Source organism: Empidonax traillii, unplaced genomic scaffold (genome assembly GCF_003031625.1).
Source record: "Empidonax traillii isolate 1590-97213 ecotype Southwest subspecies unplaced genomic scaffold, ASM303162v1 scaffold83:size2986645, whole genome shotgun sequence".
Taxonomy (NCBI): Eukaryota; Metazoa; Chordata; class Aves; order Passeriformes; family Tyrannidae; genus Empidonax; species Empidonax traillii.
Genome location: NW_020955276.1, coordinates 2,126,790 through 2,153,859, shown reverse-complemented (window position 1 = coordinate 2,153,859; position 27,070 = coordinate 2,126,790). Strand labels below are relative to the sequence as shown.

The 27,070-nt window shown below is 37.0% G+C and overlaps 1 protein-coding gene across 43 annotated transcripts in view; it reads left to right on the top strand.

The window, feature by feature from the left end:
- The window catches only part of PTPRD (protein tyrosine phosphatase, receptor type D), a 1,139,994-nt gene that overhangs the window by 246,540 nt on the left and 866,384 nt on the right, over positions 1-27,070 (top strand). For all 43 annotated transcript variants that reach the window (XM_027881066.1, XM_027881067.1, XM_027881087.1 and 40 more), the window contains one exon: positions 8,405-8,477. The gene's annotated coding sequence lies outside the window, so the exon portion shown is untranslated. The remainder of the gene's footprint in view (positions 1-8,404; positions 8,478-27,070) is intronic.

Below are 27,070 nucleotides of genomic sequence, written 5' to 3'. Positions count from 1 at the left end.
AAAAAAAAGCGATAGAAAATAACGATGGCCATAGAAATGAAATATTTTTAAATAGAAAAATAAATAAGTAGGGCAGTAACAGAAAGCAATTTACACATGCCTTTCATTTACTAAATTCTTAATTATCCTAAGAAGATGGGCTTCATAAGAGAATAACTTTTTTGGTATATTCAAGTACAGAGTATTTTCCCTACCACAGCTGTCTCCAAGGCACGACAAGTTAGTTCACAAAAAATAGATTTTTTTGCTTTTCTGTGCCTAGTAGTCTGAGAAAACGTGTGTCAACAGTTTTGTCCATAAAAAGTTTACTGACTAGATAGTATATTAATGTAGAGGCTCTGTGAAAAAATAAAGTTCATATGGGAATTAATTCTATTTTGCTTTGTTAATCAAATAATTAAGAGACAAGTTGATAATAATCCTCCCCCGTCACTATGTGATACCTTTCCAAATACCAGAAATACCTGAAGCAAAAAGATTCAGGTAAATTTTTTACTGAAGAAGCAAGACCACAATCAAACTTTTAATACCTTGGAAAATTCAACTTTTTCAAATGGTCCAGCAAGCAAAATTTTTGGCAAGGAGGAAATACTTATTCCACATAACAAAGAAAGAACAACACTTTTAATTTAAATTTGTTCCATTTTGGAGTGGCAAAGTCACAGAAGCCAGGGCTGGCTTATATGGAATTAAGTGAAGCACAGGGACAAGAGGAAGAGAGCAAAGGGTCAGCCTAGAGGTTCCTAGTGACGAGGACCAGGAGGAAAAATAAGCCTAATAACCAGCTCAGCTGCAGCTGTGGGCACAGCCCTCAGCTAGGCCCTGCTGCAGCTGGCTTTAGGGGAATCACAGGGGAAAACATGGGCACAGCTGCGGAGCAAGACGCCATGGTGTCTGGCGGTGCCTTCCAACACTGCTGCGAATCCTGGCCCCACGGCACACAGCAGACCAGGCTGCAGGACAGTCTCTGGCACAGCTATGGAGCCTTAGGACCAAGCTCCACCTGCGGCTTGAGGCTTAGGAAGGTGCTGTGGGAGTGATAATACCCCTGGAAGGACAATCTGGGAGCTGGAGACATGGCAGGTTGGGCAGAGCTGTGCCTGTGTAATGCAGTCCCCTGGCACGGGAAAGAGCCAGGGGGACAGTGGGGAGGCCAGGCTGTCCTGCAGGAGTGCTGTGAAGGAATGGGCAGTGTGGGGGGAGGAGGGACCCCATGCAAGAAATGGGTGAGGTGAACTGGTTTAGAAATTTTTCTTTGCCCAAGAAACCTGCTGTGGCTAAAGAAACCTACTTTGAGAGTAGGCATGAGAAAACCACCTTTCGGCTTTCCCTTAGAGCTGCTTCCTTGCTAGACCAAACAGGCAACTCTCTTAACTGAGAAGGTTCAGAATTATTCCTTTCTTACAAATGGGGGAAAAGGGAAACAGAGGAGGGAAAGGGAATGGCTCAGAAAGCATTGTATCTAAGTGTCCTTTGGTATGAGGCCTTGTGGTGTGTGGTTTTTTGCCACCCAGCTGAGCTTGTGCAGCTTTGAGCGTCCCCAAAATAAACTTCCTTTCTTGCTTAAATGTCCGTGGCTTAGCCTTCTGATTACCTGCATGAACTTTGGAGCTTGCAGGCAGAATGGGTGTGAGCTGGGGCACTCAGAGGTGGGGAGGGCCTTGGCTGGGCCTCAATAGACCCGGGCAGAGAAAGGGTTCTGCATCTGGCCAGGCTTTAAGGGATGCCCAAATCTTTGACGTCCTGGGTCAGCCCTGGCAGTTGCTTTTGCCTCAGCCTGTGGTAAGTCTGCCAGGAACTTCTGTCTCATGAAGAACAAATGCTAGCATTTATAGTAATGTTTTTGACAGTTCTTTTCATAGAGGGGGTCAATACTATCTTCCCTACTAATTTCTTTTCCCTGTGATTTAGGAGCTCTTTTAATGGCTTAGGTTTGTTGCAGCACCAGAATAGAAATTGTCAAATGCAAGGTGGAATTCCAGTGCTATTCTAATAGGTGCAAAATGGTTAAACACATTTACCTTTTTTCTGCCTGCAGGGTCCTGTTTACTAGAGCTTAAATCTCTACCAAATAGCACCCTAACACCCCGCTATTTTGCTGCCGGGCTACTACGTTCCCACTGGGACAATATCACGTTTCTTGATAATATTCTTCGTTGCACTACCTCTTAATAACAATGGTGCTGAGAATGACTTTACAGGAGAAGAAACACTGATTTACTTCGCTGTAAAGTCATTCTTGGAAGGCTTCCTGCTTGTGCCATACTGCTGAGAGGGAGACTGTGTTTCAGTCTGTTGGTGAAAACGAGGTTAGGCAAGTAAGAGGTCTTAATAGGCCTCTCTTAGCTTCATCATCTGCTACTGGCTTTCTGGAATTAATGCATACATGACCTTTAATTGCCTGGACTGATAATGAATTAGAGATCAGGAAAATATTCAGAAAATGTTTAAGAAAAAATACCCTTCATTCCCATAAAACACAGCAGATATATAATCCTTAATCAACTTATTTCCATATCCTTCTTCCACATATACATTATTATCTACTTACCCATTATCTCTAGAAGTGGGGAATACGTTTGTTTTGACCAAAAATACTTTTCCCCTGGTTTAACAAGTCTTTTTGCAAAAATTTGTATTTTTGTTCTCTGATTGAGCTAAATTAAGCCTAAGATTTGCTGTTTGTTGAAATTCCTGTTTTTTATATCATTGCTCACACTTACGTGTTTTAATTTGAGGGATAGATGTTTTCACTCCTTGTATGTTGCTGTTGGAGCCAAAGACACACATCTGGATGTTGTTACTTGAATAAAAGTAAATAGTTAAATAAGGAATATTTTACTCTAAACTTCATTTGAGAAATACACATTTTTCACAGTCTTTATGTTGCATCTTTAAGGTTCATAATATTTCTAAAGATGTCAGTAAACTGTGTGTACTCACACATCTTGAGAATGATTATCAGATGTTGATGGCAGTTATTGTATCAGAAAGGAAAATTTGCTCTTAATAAGAAAGTAACTTTTGACAGTATAATCACTTTGTCAAATAAATTTTCTAAATAAAAATCGTGTTTTCCAAATCTATGGGGAAAAATAAATCACTGTGAAAGGAGAAGTATAGTTATATACCTAAGTTTTATACAGTCTTTCATTCCTTTAAACAATTTTTTGTGAAATGATAGAAGTGTTGAGCTTTCTCTCTGAAATTAAGTCCATGTTGTTGTGGTCTGATTTGGCCTTTGCCTCTCTGGGCAGTCTTTGCTTGCATTCTCCACCAAAAATATCGTGGGTTTATTCTGGGCCAATTTTCTCTCACCGCCCACACAATTGCTATAAGTTGAGAGAAGGTTTATACAGACAAAAGAGATCTAATGTGGGGAGAATAATATTAGGATTTATTACTAGTAAGAGAAAAACTAAAGAACTATATATACAACAATTCTAACTAGGGAAAAGTGCTATATATTTACAGAAGTATCCTTCCCCCCTTGTATCAGTTTAGGAGGAGAAGCAGATACAAGGGATAATGGCTTTTGAGTCCACCCTGTTTTATGTGGGGTCCCTCCTCACAAGAGACAGTCTTTGATGGACCTCTCTAGTGTGAGTCTACCTTTGGGCAACAGTTCTTCCATTCTCTGCTGTCCCTTAGGGTCACAAATTCAGCGGCACTAGCATGAATCCCTCACTGAGATCACAATTCCTACCCGGGCCGACCTGCTCCAGTGTAGGTCTCTCTCTCCATGGACCACAGGTCTCCAGCAAGACTCTGTTTCATCTTAGGCCTCCCACAGACTACCACATCTTCTTCATGCACTCCTTTGCTTTGGCGTGGGCTCCTTCATGAGCTGCTGAGGGGTGTCTCCACTCCCCAGCAATCTTCTACAGATGGTAGGGCTTTTTAGTTTTCAGTCTCTTCCCTGCTGAAGGGAGAGAAAAAGAGAGAGGGGGGAAAAGGAGCCCCCCCTCCTTCGGGCTTTTCTTTTCTCTCCTCTGGCTGCCAATTTTGACCTTGGAGGCTGCCCTATGTCTCTCTACCTGGAATTCCTTCTGCAGCATGTCTTGTCCAGGCAATCTTTCTTTAGAGTTCTTCCTCCACTCCATTACAGGAGAGAAGGGGGCCTGGTCCCCCTCACTCGGGCCAGACTTGGCCTAGAGTGGTGGGTGAACCCCTGGGCCCAACAGGGCTGGCTGCTATGCTGGCTCTTCCATTTTCCTTCTGCCCCACCAGCTTCTCTTCCGTTTGCTTAAATATGTAATTGGCAGAGGCGTTACTAAAACTATTGATTGGTTTTGCTCCTGAAATCCACCTGAAAAAAACTATTTTCAACCCTGGGGGGGCTGGGTTGGCAAACCCATGACACAGGTACCTCCAGTACGTAGAAGATTCAACTTCCAGCTCCCCTACTTTGCTTATAATGAAACCAATATTCTATTTTTTCAGTGCTTTGATTTTTAGAGGTTTTCTACATACTTTTTATAATCTAAATCTGACAATAGCTGATGTAACAGACAATGTTAGGCTGATGCAACAGTGTACAGCATCTAAATGAAGTTACTCAGATCTAGACTATCCCAGCATGACAGTTGTTTCTACAAAATTGACTGTAAGTCAGAGTTACTTAATTCCTTCTCACTCCTTTTTGTTTTGGGTATAGGAGTTTCTTTCTTTTCTAGAGCACAGAAGCCATTTCTTGTTCATGAATCCATATAGGACCTCATCTTCTACCCTGTGCCATATACATGTATAAAACCACACTGTTTCCCTTGAAAAAAGTAGGCTTGACTATGATCTCATTTATCCTGATAGTCTTTTCAGTTGCTAAAGAGACCTCAACTTTCTGTGCCTGTGACTTCCAAATACCTGACAGAGGTTTCTCTTGAAAAAAAAAAAAAAAGAAAAAAAAAAAAAAAATCAGCTACAATCTAGTTATCATAAAAATAAAAGTCCCAAATCATGTGCTTCTGCCCCTTTCCCTGTGTGGCGTAACATTTAAAAAGGTAAATTTGCAGAAAATAATACTGTTGTTTCTTAAGTATTACTGGTAAGCTCTTTAGACTGATGGACTCTGTCAGAGTAGTAAGAGCGGACAGGGCAAAAAACACAACAGGAGGACACATTCTCTTTTCTGAGGTATTTGTTAGTCTTGCCTACTTAAAGCATAAAATACAATGAATGTTCATTTCCATCATTTCAGTACAAGAGTGATTATGAAGAAGACTAAAGGACAATCACAAGAGAATTATCTTAGGTCAAATTTAAATGCGTTACATTCATTCACATGGATTCACATGCTTTCACAGTACTCCTCGACGAATTTATTTCCATGGCATGTCAGTGATATAGCAGAAGACTGTCATCTCCACTTACCAGTGACAAACCTGAGAGACGCCTGGCCATGGTCACACGGCATCTAACAGAACTGTCTTTCTCCTAAGTTTGCTGACATCCACTCAGCACAGACCCTGTCCTTTCTCTCCAGAGCTTTTAACGTTGTGTGACACAGACTTAGAAACAAGATTTGGAGGCTGTGACATCTGCTTTCATATATTTTATACTTACAGGTAAGGAATAAGTGTTCTGGAGATGCAAGAGATTTTTGAGGAAAGATAATATTTTTTAAAAAAAAATTAACAGTCATTTTAGAAGTTATTTTATTTTGAAGCAGGGATAAGCCTATTGATGCTTTGGGGATGTGTAACAATATCATTCCCTTGATATTTGTGGCAATGTAGTGTACCATTTTCTTCATGTAGTGGGCATTTCTCTGTGTCTGCAAGTTTAGGAAACCTAACAGAGGAATTATCAAGTGATAAAAGCTCATGTAATTAGAGTTAGAAAAATTCAGTATAAGCAGCTCAAACACATAGCTTAGACTAACAAAGGGGACTGACACAAGAGCAGAAGAATCTTGTATTTGCATATGTGTTTATGAAAGGAGCCTGGGTCATGTGTCAGTTTTCAGAATGTATTTTAGGAGTTCATGTTGCTTAATCAGCATTCCTACAATGTGATGATTAATTAAGCAATTTAAGTTAAAAAAAATTAATTGATGCTTTTATATACATAAAGGAAATGCTAACTGGTACATAGTGTCAACCTAAAAAATCTCTGCCATAAACACAGTAGTGTTAAATGTAACAAAATGTGTATACAAGGTAGTCATTTGAACCCTGTCATTCAGCCTTTAGCATCGACAACATTATTATTTAAATATTTGTATTCAACCTGCTTCCAGTGTGACTGAGGAAAATAAGGCAGATACTGAAATGCTTTTGACTTCAAAAGCACTGACTCAGTCCATTGTCATATACAACCATGCTGCACCCCATTTGAAGGCACTGCGAGATCATATTAAATAAATGCTCCAAATACGCTCCCATTGCATTTTATGTTACTTAATATTACTTTTAACAAAAGTTCTCTACCTGCCTTTTCTCAGCAATGGCCTTTGTGCTGCTATGCAGTGCATTAAAAAAAAAAGATCACTGAAACTGTGGTATTATGACAAAAATAGACTAGCTTTTCTTGAAGTCTAGGGGAAGAGAGCTTTTAGGGTGAAACATTCTTGGCCACTGTTAGTTATTTTTTACTATTTAATCTTATTCTTTCCTAAATCATTTAGGAATACTGTGAACTCTGAATGTCACCAATGAAATACATGAAAAGGTGGCTATCAATCCCAGTCTGCCCAGGTGGGTGGATGAAATGCAAACTCTTAAGTGCCATGAATAAAATATCAGAGTATCACAGAGTGGTTGAGGTTGGATTTGGGCCAGCCTCCCTGCTGAATCGGATTTACCAAGAGCAGGTTGCCCAAGACCCTGTCCAGATGGCTTTTCAGTATTTCCAAGATGAATATTCCACAACCATTTCTGTGCAATCTGCTTCAGCATTCAGTTATCCTCACAGTAAGAAGGATGTTTTCTGATATTCATACAGACCTTTCTGTGTTTCCTTATTCCCATTGCTTCTTGTCCTGTCATTGGACACCATCTTCTTTGCATCTTCCCTTGAATTGCTTATATATGTCAATGAGTTTCCTCTTGAGCCTTCTCCAGATTGAACAGTATGACCCTTCTCAGCCTTTACTCCTAGGAAAGATCATAGAATCATAGAGTTATAGAATGGTTAGTGTTGTAATGGACCTAAAAGATCATCTAGTTCCTTTCCACTGGACCAGGTTGTACAGAGTCCATCCAGCCTGGCCTTGAAAATCTTCAGGCACTTGGAGTCCACAACCTCTCTGGCCAACCTGTTTCTTCCTAATATCTAATATAAACCTACACTCCTTCATCTTAAGGTTATTCCCCCTTGTCCTATCATTACATGCCTTCTCCAGCCTTATTGTAAGCCCCCTTTGGATACTGGAAGGTGCTATAAATTCTCCCAGAAGCCTTCTCTCCTCTGGGCTGAGCAACTCCTTCAAGTCATCTTCATAGGAGAGGTTCTCCAGCCCTGTGGTCAATTTAGTGGCTCTCCTCTAGACTTGTTCCAACAGCTCCACATCTTTCTTGTGCTGGAGCCCCCAGACCTGGATTAAGTACCTCAGATGAGGGAGTCTCATGAGAGCAAAGCAGAGAGGGGGAAATCACCTCCCTCGACCACGCTCCTTTTGATGCAGCCCAAGCTGTGGTTAGCTATGAGTCCACATTACTGGATAGTATTTTTCTTCTCATCAAGTAACCTCCAAATCTTTCTTCTCTCAATCTGCCAGCTTGTACTTGTGCTTTGGATTTGCCCAACACAGGTGCAGGACCTTGCATTTGGCCTAGTTGAGAACTATGAGGTTTGCAGAGGCCAACGTGTTAAACCTGATTTCTAGTGAGAAGGAGTTAAATGAGTAAGCTGAATGGACATCCATGTGGTAGAGATTGATTCTACTTAATGGTATGTGAAGAGATAATTTCACTATTGACAAGGTTATAGTTCTGTTTCCAGAAACCTCAGGTAATTTACCAAATACTATACTGTCTGTGCAAGTACTTCAGGGTTTGGTGCTATGTCTGGTATACTTAAAGAGCTAATAGCATACATTCAATTATGATACAACAATTTTGCTCTAAAATAGTAAACTGAAAAAGAGTTTGTCTAGCACAATCTCATAGCAAGAAAGTGTTTCTAATTAAGACAATGTGTTTGAAACACAATTTATTTCATAAGCTCTTCAATCAAATACAGATAATTTCATTACAAATAATTTTGTATATGGAAATTTATGATTTATACTTATTTACATCAGAGTTACTCTAGAAATTCCTGTTTGTTTTGCTGCCTTTCAATGATAGCAGTTGCAGAAGTTATTTATCACTAGTGTATTAACCTATCTGTTTCTTGAACCCTCCATAATTTATTGGTGGTGAGGTGGAAAGGCAAATAAAACATGTCTGATTTTTTGTTTCAGGGAAATCTCGAAGAGTCTTACACTTTTAATCCTCCAGTCGTTGACTGCACTGTGAGGACATTGTGGTGAGGTGGTAAGTTGTTGTAGATCTATTACTTTGATCAGCTAAATTGTCATTTCCGACTTAACTGCTATAACAATATTCTCCAGTGTCTATCTAACAACACTTGTATTCCAGGGCCTCAAAACTGTAAATCTATGTTTGATTTCACATGTAGGAAGTCTGAATCACAGAGGTACCAAATTTGTTCTGTATTTACACATCAACTTTATATCCTATGAACAGAGCACTTGATTCATTTATGCTCAATGTCTATTTTCCAGAAATCCTAGATTCCTATATATCTGGAAGTCTGGATGATTATTGTAGTTAGTTTAATACAGCATGAGTCACTCAGGAATGTTTGATATTGTCATCTTTTCAAATTTCAGTAATCTATTTGTCAACTACTTGTCAGACTTCTTCCACAATATTCCCGCCCTCCACCCACACCAGTATGAAAAAACTCTAAAGGTTTCTCTTTTTCTGACTACAGGGAATGCTGATAGACTTAAGAGGTCGCTGAGACCTGTCAAAGTTCCTTTGATAAGCAACTTTTATGAAGCTCTAATAAATTACATCATAACTTCTGTTAATATTAGCCGCACTGTGGTAACTCTTATATAACACTCTCTAGCTAGGAATTTGCATCTGAAGTAAGATTATTTTTAATTTTTACTTTTATCTGCTGAGCAAAGACAACAGAAACGATGGTTACATGTTTGTAAGTGTTTGAACAGTTCTGAATAATGAAGGGCTGATGACTGTAATCCCAGTTCACTTATGGCTCTCAGCCTTAATATACCATGCTTGTTCTTTCTTTTTTCCTTTGTTATAAAGTGAAAGTTGGAGCTTGAGTGCCAAGAAACACAAATCTTCCTCTTTCACTGAAACACTGTAAGCCTTTTGCTAAGCTAGATACTATTTTGTGATATTTTTTCATTTTTCTATCCATCCATTGAAAAAAAGTAGAAGCATAGCATTAAAACTCCACTTATACATCCTTGTTATATGAAAAGGATTCATGTTCCAGAATTTAATGAGTTCAAGACAATCTTTCAGAGTACTAGATGCTGAGAATAATAAAGTTGTATAATATTTCATATTCTATGGACATAGATATGGTCATTATGTTATGTACATCAATTGCAGAGTTAGGACCACTGATGTAGCATAGATTCTTAATTCTCTTAATTCTCTTTTATTATTGATAAATGGAGAATTTACAGAGCAGGAAAGATGATTTCTGACATTCATATATGAAGAGCACACAATTCAGAATCTGTTACATTTTAAACCGGGCAGGTATTTTTTTCTGATCAGTCTTTTGAGTGATCTTTTTCTTTATGATATCATCGAAGTATAGTGTCACCTACTACACTGTAGTCTAAAATAAGTGATGTGACACAAGCAGTGTCTATTTATTTGAGTGAATACTAACAAAAAAATTCCATTTTGATACAAAGTTTCCTTTGGAGAACTTTTTTCCTTGCCTTTTAAAATAGTAACAGATTAAAATGTGATCTAAATCATGTCATTTGGTCATCCTTATGTTTTATTTTCTTAGATAAACTATAAATTACTTTTATTGCAAGTAATAAAATTGTCCCCTTGTGTTGGTTTTTCCTGCTATAAAACTACAAGTAGATTAGATGCAGTAATGTATTTTATCTAAATTAATAAACATGTTCTCAGAACAAATTCATATTCTGGAAGTAAAATCTAATAAATTCAACTCCCGTTTATTTCTGCAGTCTCTTGAAGTAGTGTCTTTTTAAATAAATGTGAAATTAGTATTAATATTTATATTTCACAGTTAAAAAAGAGTTGATTGTCTGTGGCTAGATTCACACCTCTTTAAGGCTGCCAATCTTGAATAAATATAATTTCTTAGGCTGAAATCCTGTCACCCTATTAAACATAGGAAATTTCTTTGAAGGAATTAATAACAATGAAAAACCAATTGGAAGTTAAAAATGAAAAAAAAAGCCTAATTAATAATGAAGTTTGAATTGATTAATATTTTTGTCAGTTTCAGAATTATGTATTTGTGTGATGAATACATGGATATACAATTTTTCAACTTCCATTAATTTTAAGTTCAGATCTCATAGAAAAAAAAAGAAATCCAAATTGGGCTAACTTTATCTCTTACAGAAATTAATTTAGTGAAATTTCATAATAACAGAAAAACCTGCTCAAACTTGAATGGAGGTTGCTATGTATTGATTTCTTTTAACCAGAAATTCAGTGCTTTATTTTCCTCTACTTGGTGAGCATAGTTCCAGCCCTGAAAATGTCAACATAAAGTTCTCCTTAAGGGCGAAATTTTGGTAGTGTAGAAGTATAAAGCACATCTCTTAGATTTCACTGTGTCTCAGATTCCATATTTAAACTTGAATGAACAGGGATATGTCTATGGCACTTTCAATGATAATTAAGATACATGCAAGATGAGACAATACATCTTCATTATTTAGAATTAATTTGTTGTGATTAATGAAAAAAATGGAAACTCTAGATATACGCATATAAGATGCAGTCCATTGCTTTTTGTAATCATAGAGTTAACGGGGGCAATTATCAAAACTTTTATGATGAACTTCATATTACTAATAAGAATGCATGAGTATCAAAATGCTTAACACTGACTGTCAGTTCAATAGTTTGGCAAGCTTGAATTAGAATATTAAAGCTTTAACCTCTAGGCCATATTACTGAAGCCAGTTTAGATTGGTTGAGTTTGAACATTCTTTTAGCTTGACACTCTTTTGGCTGCCTGAAATGTGGTGGTGGAATAGTTCAAATACTGAGGATAGAGAACCACATTACGTTGTGACAATGGTTCACATCTTGCAATCATAAAAGAAAGGTCAAAGACCAGATGTCTCTGCAGAGTCAACTGCACCTCAATTCAATAAACAGGTCTCATGGCTCGAAAATGATGAAGAGCACTGGAGAAAAAGTGAACACTCCCACATCCATGCAGTATTGTAGCTCTGGTTAAAAAATTCTGATTCATTAAGCTACTTACCATCAGCACAAAATTCACTTTACAGGTTAACCAAGCTTAAAATTATAATAAATAATATATATATATATATATATATATATATATATATATATACAATTATATGAAAATTGTATCCCTTTTGGATAAAATTTATATTATTTCAAAAAATATTCCTATTGAAAGTGAGAATAATAAAAGTCAAGCATTCATTTCTGCTGAAGGAATAGTGATTAACAAAGCCCTAATGGAACTGCAGAAATCTTCATACAGTACAGAAGCATTTTCCGTGAATGCTTCAAGTAATTTAATTCTTCTGAAGTGTTATCGTTGTGTGGATAGAAACAGGAATAAACAAAATCCTCTTTCACTAGTTATGCATTTTGAAAATTCATCTATTGAAATTATTGGATTTTTTTTTCCTCATAATATTCTATTACAAATTACTGTCAGTAAAATAAAAGGAAAACAATTTTTAATCTGTATTTTTCTTTCCAAATAAATATTATTATTGCTCCTAGCAAATAGCAGTGTAAGGAAATATGTGATATAGTTCAGTATTTCTCAGTAGCTGTGTGCTGACCTGAGTAGATGAGCCACAAAGAGCAATCTGTAGAGTTACAAAACAGAGGTTATAATAACATAATCTAAAAAAACTAAAATTTTGGTTTTTTCACCAATATATTTTTACCTTTCACAACAAGGTAATTATGAATTCAGGCAGCACAAGTTCTGTGGGCTAATTTTAGCATATTAGAGATATTTACTCTCTTATTGTAAGACAGTTTATTGACAGCAAGAGTTTTAAAAGACCATTTTCAGGGTGGCCTGTTGTTATACATGTCTGTCAATCTTCTAAGTATCATTTGTGTATCTTGTATTTGTGTGAAAAAATTAATTAATATATTCACCAATTTCCTAAATAATAGGATTATTTAAAGAAAAATATTGATTGTTTCACAAAGGCCATTTTAAGACCTTGTACAATTATTGCCTGGTGAGGGATCTGTATACCTAAGGATTAATTAATTATTTATAAAGAACATGTTTTTATCTGAATTGTAATGCCTTGTGTGGAAGTGACCAAAAATTTGCAGCAGAAATGCTTATTCTCCATCAGTATACTCTTGGCAGAGAACAGCATACTCTAGAAACATCTTAAAAAAAAATGAAATCACAACTTGTTAAAGTCCTTTTTCTTAGTAAATTTGGTAGCTTTTTTGTGGTTGTTCTGCTTTTAGTCTTCAAATCTATATTATAATGATATTATTCTATCAGAATTATTATGTAAAAATTATTTTCTGAGAATAGCAGTGATTACATATAACTAGGTGTGCAATTAACATCCTTCTAAATCAAGTTGATTTTTATGTATTTTCATGTAGTTAACTGCTAATCACAGAGTAACAGAATGGATCAGATTGGAAGGGACCCCAGTGGGCCATCTCATCCAACCTCCCTGTTCAAGCAGAGCCATTCTACAGCACATCACACTCAGTTACATCCAAACAGTTCTTGAATAGCTCCAGTGACAGAGACTCCATACCTTCCCTGGGCAATTTGTTCCACTGCACATTTGGCCACACAGTAAAGAAATTCTTCATCATATTCAGATGGAACTTCCTATGCCTCAGTTTCTGCCCATTGCCTCTTGTCCCAATGCTTGGCATAACTGAGAAGAGCCTGGATCCAGACTCTTGACATCCTCCCTTCAGATACTTATGGGCAATGATTGTGGCTTGAGGCTGAACAAGTCCAATTCCCTCAGCCTTTCCTTTTAATAGAGATGCTTCAGTCCCCTGATCATCTCTGTAGCCCTTCACTGGATATGTTCCAGAAGCTTCATGTCTCTCTTATACTGAGGAGTCCAGAACTGGACACAACACTCCAGATGTGACCTCATCAGGGCTTAGCAGACTCCAACTAGACTCTGTGCCACTGATTACAACTCTCTGGGATCTCCCACTCAGCCAGTTCTCAGTCCATCTCACTGTTCACTCATCAAACACACTTCTTGAGTTTGCCTATGAGGATGTTGTGAGAGACCGTGTCAAAAGCCCTGCTGAAGTTGAAGTAGACAGCATCCACTGTTCTCTCGTCATTTAACTAAGTAGTTGTTTTATCATAGAAGGCAATCAGGTTGGTCAAACATGACTTACCTTTAGTGAATCCATGCTGACTACTCCTGATCACCTTCTTGTCTTCCATATAGGCAGAGATGGACTCCAGAATGAGGTGCTCCATCACGTTTCCAGGGATTGAGGTGAGGCTGACTGATGGACCCCTGGGTCCTTCTTCTTGCTCTTTTTGAAGACCAGCATGACATTTGCTGTATTTCAGTCCTCAGGTACCACTCCTGACGTCCATGACCTTTCAAAGTTGATCTTGAGCAGCCTGGCTGGGACAGCAACCAGCTCTGTCAGCACTTGTGGATGCAGAGCCCACAGAGTTGTGGATGTCACTTTTGCCTGACTCTAACCTCGTCTTCCTTGACCAAGGGAAATTCTTTCTTCCAGTATTCACTGACCCTGAACTCCCGGGTCAGAGATCCCCGGGAAACAGTCTTATCAGCAAAGACCAATGCAAATAAGATGTCCCAGTTTAAATGAGACAAGAGTCTTTTGCTGAGGATGGGTTAGGAGAAAAGACCCAAATTTCTCTTTCTAAGCAATTATAAATCCAAAATTAAGAGGCTCCGGTTGAAGGAAAACAAATTATGGAAAAGATAAAATAACAGCCCTTTATTAAAAGGTATATGTGTATTAACAGAAACATGAAAAAACCCCAAGTAAAACAACCAAACAACACTCTTATACTCACAAATAACCCCTTAAAAAACAAACTGATAAACTGGCAAAAGGAAGAGTAAATAGTTCAATTTTTGCACCCTTTAGTGCAATTCCAACCACAGTCAGCAGGGGGCACCATCGGGTCACCGGAGATACAGAACTTGCAATGTCCGGTATCAGCCACCGGATGGCGCTGTTGGATCAACAGAGCTGCAGGACTTGTAATGTCTGAAGCCCAGCACGTGGGTATGCCGGAGAAAAAAAACAATCCAACCAAAAAGGAACCTTCTTTCCCTTCCCGCACACTGGGAAGGGGAAGAGGGAGAGGAGAAAAGGGACCAGACAATTTCACTTACTCTGGCTGGTTGAGAAAACTGCTTTGCCTAGTCCTTTCCCTTCCTCTCTCTTGGTGGGGCTCTGTCCTCCGGGAAAAAAAATGATGCAAGGGGAAAAAAAAATTAAAGGAAAAAAAAAGAGAAAACCTCTAGGGCAGGAAACAAAAACAATAGCTCTTATCTGGGGAGGGGAAAAAAAAATTCAGGTGAGACTCCCTGCAGACTCCGTTGAGGGCAGAGAGCTGAGACCACATGCAGCCCCGCCTCCCAACCTCCTTCCAGCCACACCGTAGCCCCCCCCCCCAACTCCTCCCACTTTGTTGCCCAGGATACGAGGTAAAAAAGTAACGGTGCAAGTCCTTATCTACCTTGTCTCCTAGGAGACTAATGTCCGGCCATCAGCCATGGAGGTAGGTCTGTTGTACTCTGAAGTGCTTATTATGATAGCCAGGGGGAGGAAGGGAGAAAATTCTTCACCTGGCTTTTGAGAGCTAGCTAAAACCATGACATAAGGCATTCAATAACTCTGTGTTCTCTATGAGCTGTGTCCCCTCTCCCTTTACTAATGAGCACACATTATCCTTTGTTTTGCTTTTATCATTGATGTATTTCAAAAAGCCCTTTTTGTTACCCTCGATGTCCTCGGCCAGATTTAATTCTAGATAGATCTAGGCCTTTCTGTCTCATTTCTACTTACTCTGACCACCTCTCTATATTCAATCTAAGTGGCCTGACCCCACTTCCATCTTCCATATATTTCCTGCTCATGCTTGACTAGTGACAGGAGTTTTTTATTCATCCACAGAGGTTTCTTGCTCCCTTGACCCAATTTTTTTACCATTGGAATGCATCATTATTGAGCCTGGAGGAAGTGATCCTTAAATATTGACCAACTCTCCTGGACCCCTGTTCCCTGCAGGGCCTGTTCCCTTAGGATTCTACCAAGAAGATCTCTAACGTGGCTGAAGTTAGCTTTCCTGAAGTCCATAGCTGTAATCTTGCTCACTGGCCTGCTACCTCTTCATTCAATACTGAACTCTACAATCTCATGGTTGTTACAGACAAGGCTGCCTCCAACTTCACATCATCATCAAGGCCTTCCTTGTTTGTCAGTGTGAGGCTGAGCAGCACACCATTCCTTGTGGAATTCTCCACTACTTATGACAGCAAGTTATCATCAGTGCTTTCCAGAAAACCCCTGGAAATGTATTTTATAATTTATTTCTTTTATACAGATTAGTACAGTTTGCCTTGGTAAAAGTAAACTGTATCTCTAAAATTAAGACTAATTAATTACAATTTGATTTGGGATGATGATAAACTCTCCCAAATAGACAAGGGCTGAAGATCTGTTGTACTTTATGCAAGTTATGAGATAGATTATAAAAATTCTGAAGACAAGGCCTCCAGAGTAATTTTTTTTTTATTTATCTTTCCTATTTTGAATTCAAATGCACTTTTATTATTTCTCAAAAGCTCAGTGTTGGGGTTCTTATTCCTCAAAGCATTATAGATGTTCAGAGCGAGTGAACAAGATTGTGCAGTTACTTTCTGCAATAAGAGTTAGAGATTCTTTTCAGAAGAATTATTTGAGGACTGGGGAATTTATGTCACTCAAGGAAGCTTTGCCATCTGGGAAAGAACATCTTCCCATGGACAGTTTGGTCTTTTTATTTCTCTTGCCTTACAGAGAGGTTAACTCCAGGAAAAGATAAAATTCTTACAAGACAACCTTGGAGGCCTCATGAGGTGGGGCCAGGTAAGCCATTAAAAAAATCCATAGAGGAAAAAGCTGCCCAGTGTAGGTGGAACCTACACCTAGTGTTCTCGCCTTTAGGAAATAAATTTTTTTAAATCCTTCTGCTGCCTGGTATTTGGGGTACCTGCATGCAATTTTCCCTCACACTTTCACTCATGTTCCTTTTTTATTATTTCCTCTCAGATCGTGGGAGACAATTGGATTTCTTTGGGAGAAAAAAAAAGAATGTTTCTAAATAATAATTTAGACTTTGTTCTATATGTGTGTTTGGACTTTAGAGGCATAATAGAAAAGCAGGATAACTATGTTCAGTGTTATTGCAGTTGTTAGGTTTTGTTTTAGAGATTTAAGCATTATAATACTGTAACACATACAATTTTGAAATGTTATAATGCAGAACACTGTGTATCCTTCTCTGTTTGAGACTCTATAATAAACTAATCAACTTTTCTGTTTTATAAACCACTCCAGACACACAAAGATTACCACATATTTTCTTTATTCTTTCAATAAACATAAATAGCAATGTTGATTGACCCAGTAGCTGATAACACATATATTAAAAGGATACCACAGTTTTGAATTTTTTCAGAAGGCTTGTATGAAAAAGCCATAGTCAATATTTTAACAATTGACTTAACATTCAAGATTCCAAGCAGGCAACCCCCTCTTACTTTTCTTTGTCTGCTTGTTTTGTGTTTTCAGCATCTTTTGTTGTTATAAATAACACTATTTAGTTTCTCTTGTTGGGCTGATTCATGATTGCAGTTCCTATTTCCTATAGTAATACAGATGACAGCTTGGAAGTATAAAAATACCTTTTCCTCTGCTTAAAACTGAGCAGAAAACTGTTGCAGGGCTGCTAAATTACATCTGAATTCTCTGAGGATACAATACTGACATTGTACTAGAAATCATAATTAGTGGGTTTTTCTGGGCTTACCAGTTTTGGGGTGAAGAATAATATCAAGTACTTGGCAAAAATAATTTACTCTGTTTTCACACACTTTCATCTTTACTGTCTCTCTATCAGGTGAACGAAAATACATTTCTGATAAGGAACATGCTATCATATAGAAAGAAGGGGTTTGCAGAAGTGTCACGGTGATGTATGACGTGACTTGTGTCATGGGATTCACAGCCAGAGTATAAAACAAGGCCCTAATAGGTTAATGTTATATCATCACAACACTTGGCTTCCTGCCAAGTTTCTAAACTCTGTAGTTGCCTTATTTTCATCATACAACAATTTTGGGTTCTATTATTGGATAAAGGCTTTGATAAAAATGCTTGTCAGACCAATACTTGCCTGAAATCCAAAGTACTGAGGTTTTCACAGTCTTCCCCTGCCAGAGAATATAGATTTAAAAGTCTGGTATTCCTAATACTAATACAATTACTAATAGGAGTAACATTTTCTCTCTGACCTAGTGTGTCAGAATATGAAACAGAACAGAGCCAACAAGACCTAACTTTTTTTTTTTTGTGAAAGTTTTTTTTCTCTGATCAATCTGCAGTTAGGTCAAGTGCTAGATGTATTCTATGTATGCAAAAGGTCTCTGGTGGCCTATGTGACTATTCTAATAGCTAGACAAATTGTTATTCTTGAAAAGGATAGTACTTCCCTTAGACTAGGCTATTTGTTTGTTGTTGGGGCTTGGTGTTTTTTTTTTAAATATATTTATTTCTTCCTTATGTATGAACAAAACTACTTATCTATTTTTTTTTAAAATTTTGATACTTATGTAGAAAGTCAAAATCGTTTATTTTTATTTCAGGAAATAGAACGTCTGCATCCTAGCAGTGGTTAAAAGTGGTTTTCATACTATGTGGGACATCAGTAAATAAGAATATCTAGTATAAATCAGTTTATATCCTAGAGAATGCCTTAGTCAAAGTGAAGATGAAAAATTTTCAAGCCTTTAATTGATGATTTTGATGATACAACTATTTAGAATATTGATAAAATAACTATGATGTTAGATGCTTGAATTCTGCATAACATGCACTATCAGTGACAAAACTTTATATTGACTAGGTTTGAGACAGCATGATGTTAATGTAATCAGAAGCAGAAAGAAGAGAATATGTCAATGCTATTTTACATTATTGAAGTAATATACAAACAAGGTACTATGTCTGTACAATGAGATACACTGCAAAGAATCCGTGATAGGTAAATTCTGTATGAATTTTACCATGACAAGTAAAATATATTTACCATTATCCTATTTTCTGTAACCATTATTGATGATCTAAACCACTGTTTTTAGCAAGAAAAAAAAATAAAATCACCAACACCACTGAACCAAAAAACCAACAAAATCTGAAACTTAGGGGATCTGAAATTTTGTGCATCCAGCTCTATACAGTTCCAATTAGAGCCCCCAAAAAGTCATATAGAAAGCTCCACTAAAGCACCACAAAGAAATCTGGCTCTTGTTATATGCTTATACCTTTGCTTTCCAGAAAGTGCTTTTTATGGAAGCCTAGTAGGACAAATCACCATAAACAGAAGTTATGGGTTAAAAGATAAACTGATTGCAAAAAAGACTTCCCTTTGAGGAAGGATGATCTTTCAGTCAGGGGAACAGTGGGGTTTGGATGAATGAATTACTAGTGCAAAAAAAAATGTGATCTTGTGGTGGATTGACCTTGAATGCCTACTGACGCTGCTATCACTGCTCTTCTAATATGGAGTGGGGAAGAGAAAATATAAAGAAAAGCTTATGGGTCAAGATAAGGACAGGAAGAGATCACTCACCAATTGCCACCATCAGCAAAGCTAAATCAACATAATTTACTTCATTGCTAATCAATCAGAGATCAGAGTAGGATAATGAGAAAGCAGTAACTTAAAAGCATCTTACCTTTCTTGCTGGACTTAACTTTGCTCCTGGATTCACAACCTCCTCCCCAGTGGCACAGAGGGATCAGGAATGACAGTTGGGGTTAGGTTATCACACATATCTGCTACGTCCTTCCACCTCACTTTCTCTGCCCCAGCATGAGGTCCCACTCAAGGGTTATAGTTCTTCTTCATGAACTGCTCTAGAGTGTGTCCCCCATGGGTTACAAGTCCTGCCAGAAAACCTGCTTCAACGTGGGCTTCTTTCTCCGTAAGGACACAGGTGCTGCCAGGAGCCTGTTCCAGTGCAGGCTTCACACAGGGTTGTAGCCTCTTCCAGGCACACCTGCCTGCTGCATTGAGGACCTCCATGGGCTGCAGAAGCACAGCCTGTCACCATGGTCTTCACCCCAGGCTGCAGGGGAGTCTGCTCTGGCACCTGGAGCACCTTCTCCCCTCCACCTCTGCTGGCTTTGGTGTCCATAGGGCTATTTCTCTCACATTCTCACTTCTCTCTTCTCTGGCCACAGTTGCTCCCACACAATAACTTTTCCCCCTTCTTAAATGTGTTAGGTGTACTACCACCACTTTTGATGGGACCTGTTTGGTGCACTGGTGGGGCTGTCTTGGAGCCGGCTGGCATTGGCTTTACTGCACACAGAGGAAGCTTCTGGAAGGTTTCTGTATTTCCCCCACCAACAAAACCTTGCCATGCAAGCCCACTAATAAAAGGTGTAGTTACATCACAAAGCCAATTGTAAAATATATTTTTGAAAATGATATTCATAAATAACTTCTGCTAATACCACCAAGTTCTGTTACCAGTCTTACATATTCTTGTTTAAACAGTAATGTGTTGCAAATTTTTGGCATACATCATGTCAGGGAATGTGTTCAGGTAACACCAGTGTGATGTAACAGTGTGTGACAGAATTTATCTCACAAAAAATTGTTCAGTTATTTTGGACAAATATATAACATGAAAAAGAATATATAAATTACATATATGTATGTAAATTACAGCCTTGAATTTTATAAGTGACTACCAAGCTCATACCTTCTTTATTTTTGAAGCACTGAAAGACAGTAGAGGTAGAAAAGGGCAACAAAAAAATTGTCCTGCTTGTTTTAAAATGTAAAGTAAATTGATTTGAAATACCATCTGCATTTGGTGAAAGACATTTTGAGTGCAAAATTTAGATCTGAACTCTAATAATTACAGAACTTTAGGTCTGAGATCTGCCTTTAATAAAATAATTCATTAAAATAATGCCTTTAATAATGTGTATAAGCATGCTCACATAAAATATGACTGTGCTTTGACTTTTATTTTAGAACTTTCATAGCTTCATAATTATAATAATTATTATACAATATTTTTTGGTGCTAGCAAAATTTTTATAGCATTCAATTTTTAGATTCAAATTTGTTTTTTATCACTGCTTTGTCTGGAAAGAAAAGTCTTCAAAAAAGAAACATGCAGAAACATTCAGTGCCAAAATATCATGATATTTTCTCAAAATATATTTCAAAATATCTCCTCCTACTAGTTTTCTGGTCTAATTTTTCTAACATGGGGGTTCAGGTGTATAAATGAATGCTTTACCTCTTGTTTGCTATTGAAATGGACTTTATGAATCTTTAAAGGTTTTGCCATCATTAATTGTCTTCAAAGCTTTCAAAAGTTGCAAAATAATAAACACAGCTAATGATCCTTAGTGTAAACACCTGTCTTCTTGGGTATGCAAGTATTTTTCATAATGACTAAGACCTGAAGGAATGTTTCTGAAAAATGGGCAGAAGCTCACTTTTCTCCCTACATGCCTTATCAAATCTGGTATTCTCCCCTCATAAAAATGTAGAAATATTATTGAATAAAATAATCAGTAAGTTTGCTTAGTTTGGTTGTTTTTAAGTGCCTGACTTCTTAAAAATTAGGTTACCTAAGAGTATATCATGTTCTAAGAAAACATCTCTAAATGTTTAGATTACACTGGAAAGAATGAACACATCTAAAATTTGATGCCAATTTATGAACAAATAATTTAAGTATTAAAGGCAAGATTAGAAAAAAAATCTAACTAAGTTATATATAGAACTAATATATAACTGCACCATGTAGTTGCTGGAACTAGAATCTTAGGGGAATACCTGAACAGAAATTCTGACCTACTTTTCAACAAGATCTGAAATTAAACTTGGCAAGATACAACTTCTGAATACCCAACAATTACAGAAATGACGGTGCTATAGGTAAGAAAGTATAGTATTATAAAAAGACTGGTCTTGGATTGCTGTGCTTTACAGTATCAGTATTAATTTCTGTTTGTCGTTTGAAAACATTGATTGAAATTAACATCTCTAATTCAGCATATGGAAACATAAAAAACTATCTCAGAATAAATATTACCTCAAGTAAGATACAAATATTTTCAGAATTCGCAAGCAGTGGGCCTTTTCTTTTACTTTTTGTGCAAGTAAACTGTCTACTAGGTTTCCAGTTGTCAGACTTTCAGTTAAACTGAAAGGTCCAGAATGAAGGGAAAGCAACAAATTTTTTCCTCAAGCAAAGAAATGCTGAGGAAGGAGAGACCTAAATGAAACAAAATAGGAGAAAATATTGTGTATGCCCCTCTGTATGATAGAGAACTTCTCCACATCAAAAAGCATGAAATAAAAAAGAGAGGGGAGAAAAGCTGCAGTTCTTATCAGGAATGGGCATGGGAAATAGAAAATAAAAGACACAGGAGACACTACCAATCTGAAATAAAGGAGAATATGACCAAAAAATTGAAGAGTAGTCATCTTCATTGGCATGCAATTATTTTACACTCAGGTCACATAAAATATTTTTTTCCAGGTAGAGGTAGAGGTTGAGGTACACTAATTTCGCTAAAATTGCTATTGTTTTCCTGTCTTTTCTACCCTGTCAGACACTTAGTCTTTCAATCTTATATATACATATGTTTTCCTTGGTTTTCAGTGTAGCAAGAGCAACTCACAAAATATTCTTTAGACACAAAACTGATGGAGAAAAAAAATTACCTTCTTTGTTGGATAGGCTGAGCAGAAAGAATTAAAATATCATAGTGGAATGTTAAAAGACAAATCAGATACAATCTTCAAGTACAGAGTGGTGCATTTCTGTATTCACTCTTCTGTAAGAGTAGGATAAATTCCTTTCCAAAATAGAAGTTAGTTTGTACATTACAAAGCTGTTCATGTAACTACTGAAGGTTAAAAAATAATTTCCTTGGTCAGGGTGGGGAAATAGTTCTGGGTGAGGGACTGGTGAAGATAAATTTTTGCGCAATAAGCAGTTCTCTTAAGACACTCATCATTGCAGAAACAAGAAAGATACCTAATATTCTGATACCAGTTGTCTGTGTTTTCTCCTCTTGAAGTCATTTGGGAAATCAGTGCAACCATTTATATATCTCTGTGCATGAAAATTCCCTTATGACTTAATGGGTGCAGCAGTAGTCCTGTAGGAGTTCCTCAGATAAATATTTATGTATTTTCCTCATTTCATTATTATACAAGAGGTTGACCACTTCAGTAGCACAATATTCTTTAGAAATGCTGCATATAAAATTTAATCTTGAAAGACAAAAATTATTAATCCCCCACAAACACCCTTCCCCCAGCAAATTGGATTTTTCTCTCACACTTTACATAGGTATAAAGGTTTGAAGGTGTACTTAGCATAATAGGGCTCTCAGAACAGGTAGTAATAAAGGATTTGAAATGGTAAAATTCTGTGATCTTTGATAGCTAGTTTTCATTTAATAAAAATGTTTAAAACATTAATCTTGTGTATTATTTCCCTTATAATATATGTCTACAATTTAAGACTTTTAGATTTCTTAAATTCTATTAAGATATTTCTGAAGTAGCTTACAAGGATACTTTGAAAGGCCTTAGGCATAGCTACTTCCAAAATAAAATATATTTGTATATTTTTTCAGATTTTTGTTTCAGCATTTTTAAAATGCATAATAAAATGGGTTCATTTCATTAAGCTGTTATTTGCTTCTGAGAAACAGATAATTAGATGTAGATACTTGAATTGCTATAAAATAAAAAAGATTATTCAGGTGAATAGTATTTTTCTCAATGACATTTAATTTTATTTGTATAGAAAAAGAGTAATGTCTTACATAAGAAAAAATGTATTTTTCTTAACTTTAAAGACTACTTAACAGAATCTTCATACTATCTTATTCTCTCACTATTGTTCATACACAGTGAATTTACATAGATAACGTGCCTACCCCAAGGACAGAATCAGTATATTACAAAGTAGTATTTGGAATGTTCAGCTATTTAAGCATATCTGAAATACTCACGTTTGCTCAGAAAACCTGTAAAAAGTGCTGTTGAATCAACATCAGCATCTCCTCAGAAAACATATGACTCAGTCTTCCATTACTGTGGACACAATCCTATGACACAGTAACAGTGAATATTTGCAGTTGAAATTTTATTGATTAAAAATCAGGATGCTTCTAGGACTCTTTAGGAAGACTATCAATTTCAGAGGTTATTTACACTTTATCCTGTTCTATTAGTACTAGTAGCAAGACCCACATTCCTCCCCAAAAAATCTATATATTATCAATTTCGTTTCCCTTTTTTTTTTTTTAGTTAAGAAACACATAATATGAAATCACAATATCGAGGCTAATTTACCAAATATTTGCACACTAGGATTTAGCCAAACGAATTCCAATAGCATAGTAGCTAGGCTTGATGAATTAAGAATGTGTGTTTGGGGCTTCTGTTTTAATCAACTCATGATTTGGGAACATATGTTAATGTTTTGAATTCTTAACTGTTTCTCAAAAGTGACCTGTTTTAAAACATATTTGTAAGATCACTCCATAACAGTTTTTAGATAAACATATTTTGAAGCTAGCACTGAAGCTACTGGCATGTGAAACTGTTTTGTAAGAGACAAAAAACATGGTTGTAAGCTTCAAGTGTTAACATTGTGACCTGCATATCAAATACAGTTCAAAATCTTCAGTATTAAATTAATGGAAAACAGTTAATAGATCAAAGTTTTTCTTCTATCATTGAATGCTACCCATCTTGTTGCTTGCTGAGCGCAATCTGGGAAATTTTGTAAGTGATACAATTTGTTGTTGTTGTTGCTGGTTTGGCTTTGGTAAAGAACTTCAGTCTATCTACTCTATTTTTTAACTTAGATGTTAACTTAAATGTTCTCAACACCAAATGGTACTTTTTGTGGATTGAAATTTGAGTAAGGAAAAGTGCCTGGAAATTTGTCAATGACATTTTCTGGGATTTTGGAAAATAAGTTTACTGACATCCTCTGGAGACTCACGTACTGTCAATTAAAAACTAAATTTCAAGAGTACAAGTTGTCCCAAGGATAACTGGTTTTACTGTTCAAGACTGAGACTTTTCCTGATCTTCCTCATCTTTCCTGCTCTTCTTCCCTGCTGGCTCATCTTTCAGCACATTGGGACAGCCTCCTGCTGCACCCTCAACATTTCTTTCTTAAAGAATATCCAACCTTCCTGGGCCCCTTTGTTTTTAAGGGATGTTTCCCAAGGGACTTCCCAAATCAGTGTCCTGAACAGGCCAAAGTCTATTATCTACAAGTCCAGCGGAGAGGTCTCATTGATGCCCCTCCTTACTTCACCGAGTTATTGAAAATTCTACCATCTCACTGTTGCTGTCCCCAAGACAGCCTCCAAACACCACATCTCCCACCAGCCCTTCTTAGTTTGTAAACAGAAGGTTAGAAGGGCCTCAGCCCCGGTAGGCTCATTCACCCTCTGTGACAGGAAGTTATCTTCCACATTCTCCAGGAATCTCCTAGACTGCCTCTTCTCTGCTCTGAGTTTTTGGCAGACATCTGGGAGTATAAAATCTCTCACAAAAACAAGGGCTGACAATCATGAAACATCAGCTAGCCACTTGTAAAATTATTCATCCACCTTTTCATCCTGGTTGGGTGGTCTATAATCCTCTCACCAGGATACCTGTCTTGTTAGCCTTTCCCCTGACTCTTAGCCATAGACCCTCGACCTTATCATCACTGGCCTTGAGCTCTATTCATTTGAAACACTCCCTAACATACCGAGCCACCCCACTACCTCTCCTACCTCGCCTGTCCTTTCTGAAGAGCTTGTAGACATCCATGGCAGCACTCCAGTCGTGTATGTCATCCCACCAATTTCTGTGACAGGAACTGCATCATAGCTTTCCTGCTGCACAATGGCTTCCATTTCCTACTGTTTGTTACCCATATTGTGTGCATTGCTGGACATGCACTTCAACTGGGCTATCAATTTCACCCCCAAATCTGGCTTGCCACTCCCAGGCTCATCTCTAGTGAGCCTGGTCTCATTCCACTTCCCCCTTGAAACCTAGCTTAAATCCCTCTCAGTCAGCCCTGCCAACTCATGGACTAGAATCCTTTTGCTCTTTCTAGACAGGTGAACCTCATCTGTCTCCGGCAGGCCTGGTGTCATATGAACTGCCCCAGTAATGCCTGAACTGCTTTTGGCATTCATTCCTGCTGTGAGGCAATCAAAAATATCACCTATGCTCCTGTCAGTTCAACAAGACCTTGAAGACCGAGAGCCTCAAAGTCTTTTTTGATTGCTCTGGTGCTCCTCTTATCAACCTTGTCGCTACCAACCTGGACAACCAGTAGTAATCGATAACCATTAAACTCAGTAGTTCAAAGTAAGCATAGGACTCAATACAAAATTGAGAAGTGTGTTCTTCTTTGTGTTAAATTACTGCAGAAAGAACATAATTTAGATTTAAAATTAGAATCCAATAATATGAATCAGAATCAATAATATGAACACTGTGATAACAGCTTTATTTCACTGCAACACAAAATCCTCGATATTTAAAGAAAAGACTATTTTAGTGAAATATGCAGGTTTTGTCTTTCTCTTGTTACCTAATTCTTATTAAAAAAACACAATTTACTGCAAATATATATTCTTGTATAGACCGATCTTCTTCAAGTTGGGCATATTAAAATCTGGATCTTGGATAGAGAGTTCTATCATGCAAACTATACCAGCTATTTTTGATTTGGTAAGAAAAATTAATTTTATTCCTGAACTTTTTCCTCCTGGGAAAAAACAACAACAACAAAAAAAAGTCAAGTTAAATCTCAACAATGATTTACATTTTTTCTGTTGTTAATTAACATAGTATTTTCAATTATAACAAATTTTTTTACATTTATCTCATATCCTTAATACTAGCACTATTTTCTAATAGTAAAACAATTTCTATCCTTCACTGTAGAGTTGGCTGCATTTCTTTCCTGGATAAAGTACTAAAAATAATGATTTCTAAAATAATTATAGATAGTAAGTTCTATAGACATATAAAATCTTCTCACAAAGTTAATCCGTGTATCTACCCCTGCAGAGGTTTTTTTTCTGCTTCAGTAGCCAATGAAAGCATATGCACATTTACTAATAACAGCAAGTGTCCTCTTACAAAAATGTATATAAGCACCAAGATATGATGAGGCAATTTTGGAAAAACAAATAACTGATTTTGAAAACTGTTTTCCCAGGGTGGTTGTTTCTATAGTCTAATTTCTTATTGTTGAAATGAAGATCAATTATCCTAGAAAACTAGTGAAACTTTTTAGGATATGTACATAAACAGTTCTACATTTATGACTGGTAGACTCAGAAATCACATTTTGAATTGTGTTCTTTGTGGCCCTATTAATGTAGTCTGAAAAATGTAGGCTCTTCTCTCTAACATAATTGAATTTTTTTTTTATCAACTGCTCTCAGGAAAGCAGCTTGACCTGCATCTTTGCAGGGTCAGTGATTTTTGAACTTAGTGATTCAACAAAGATTATAGAGTA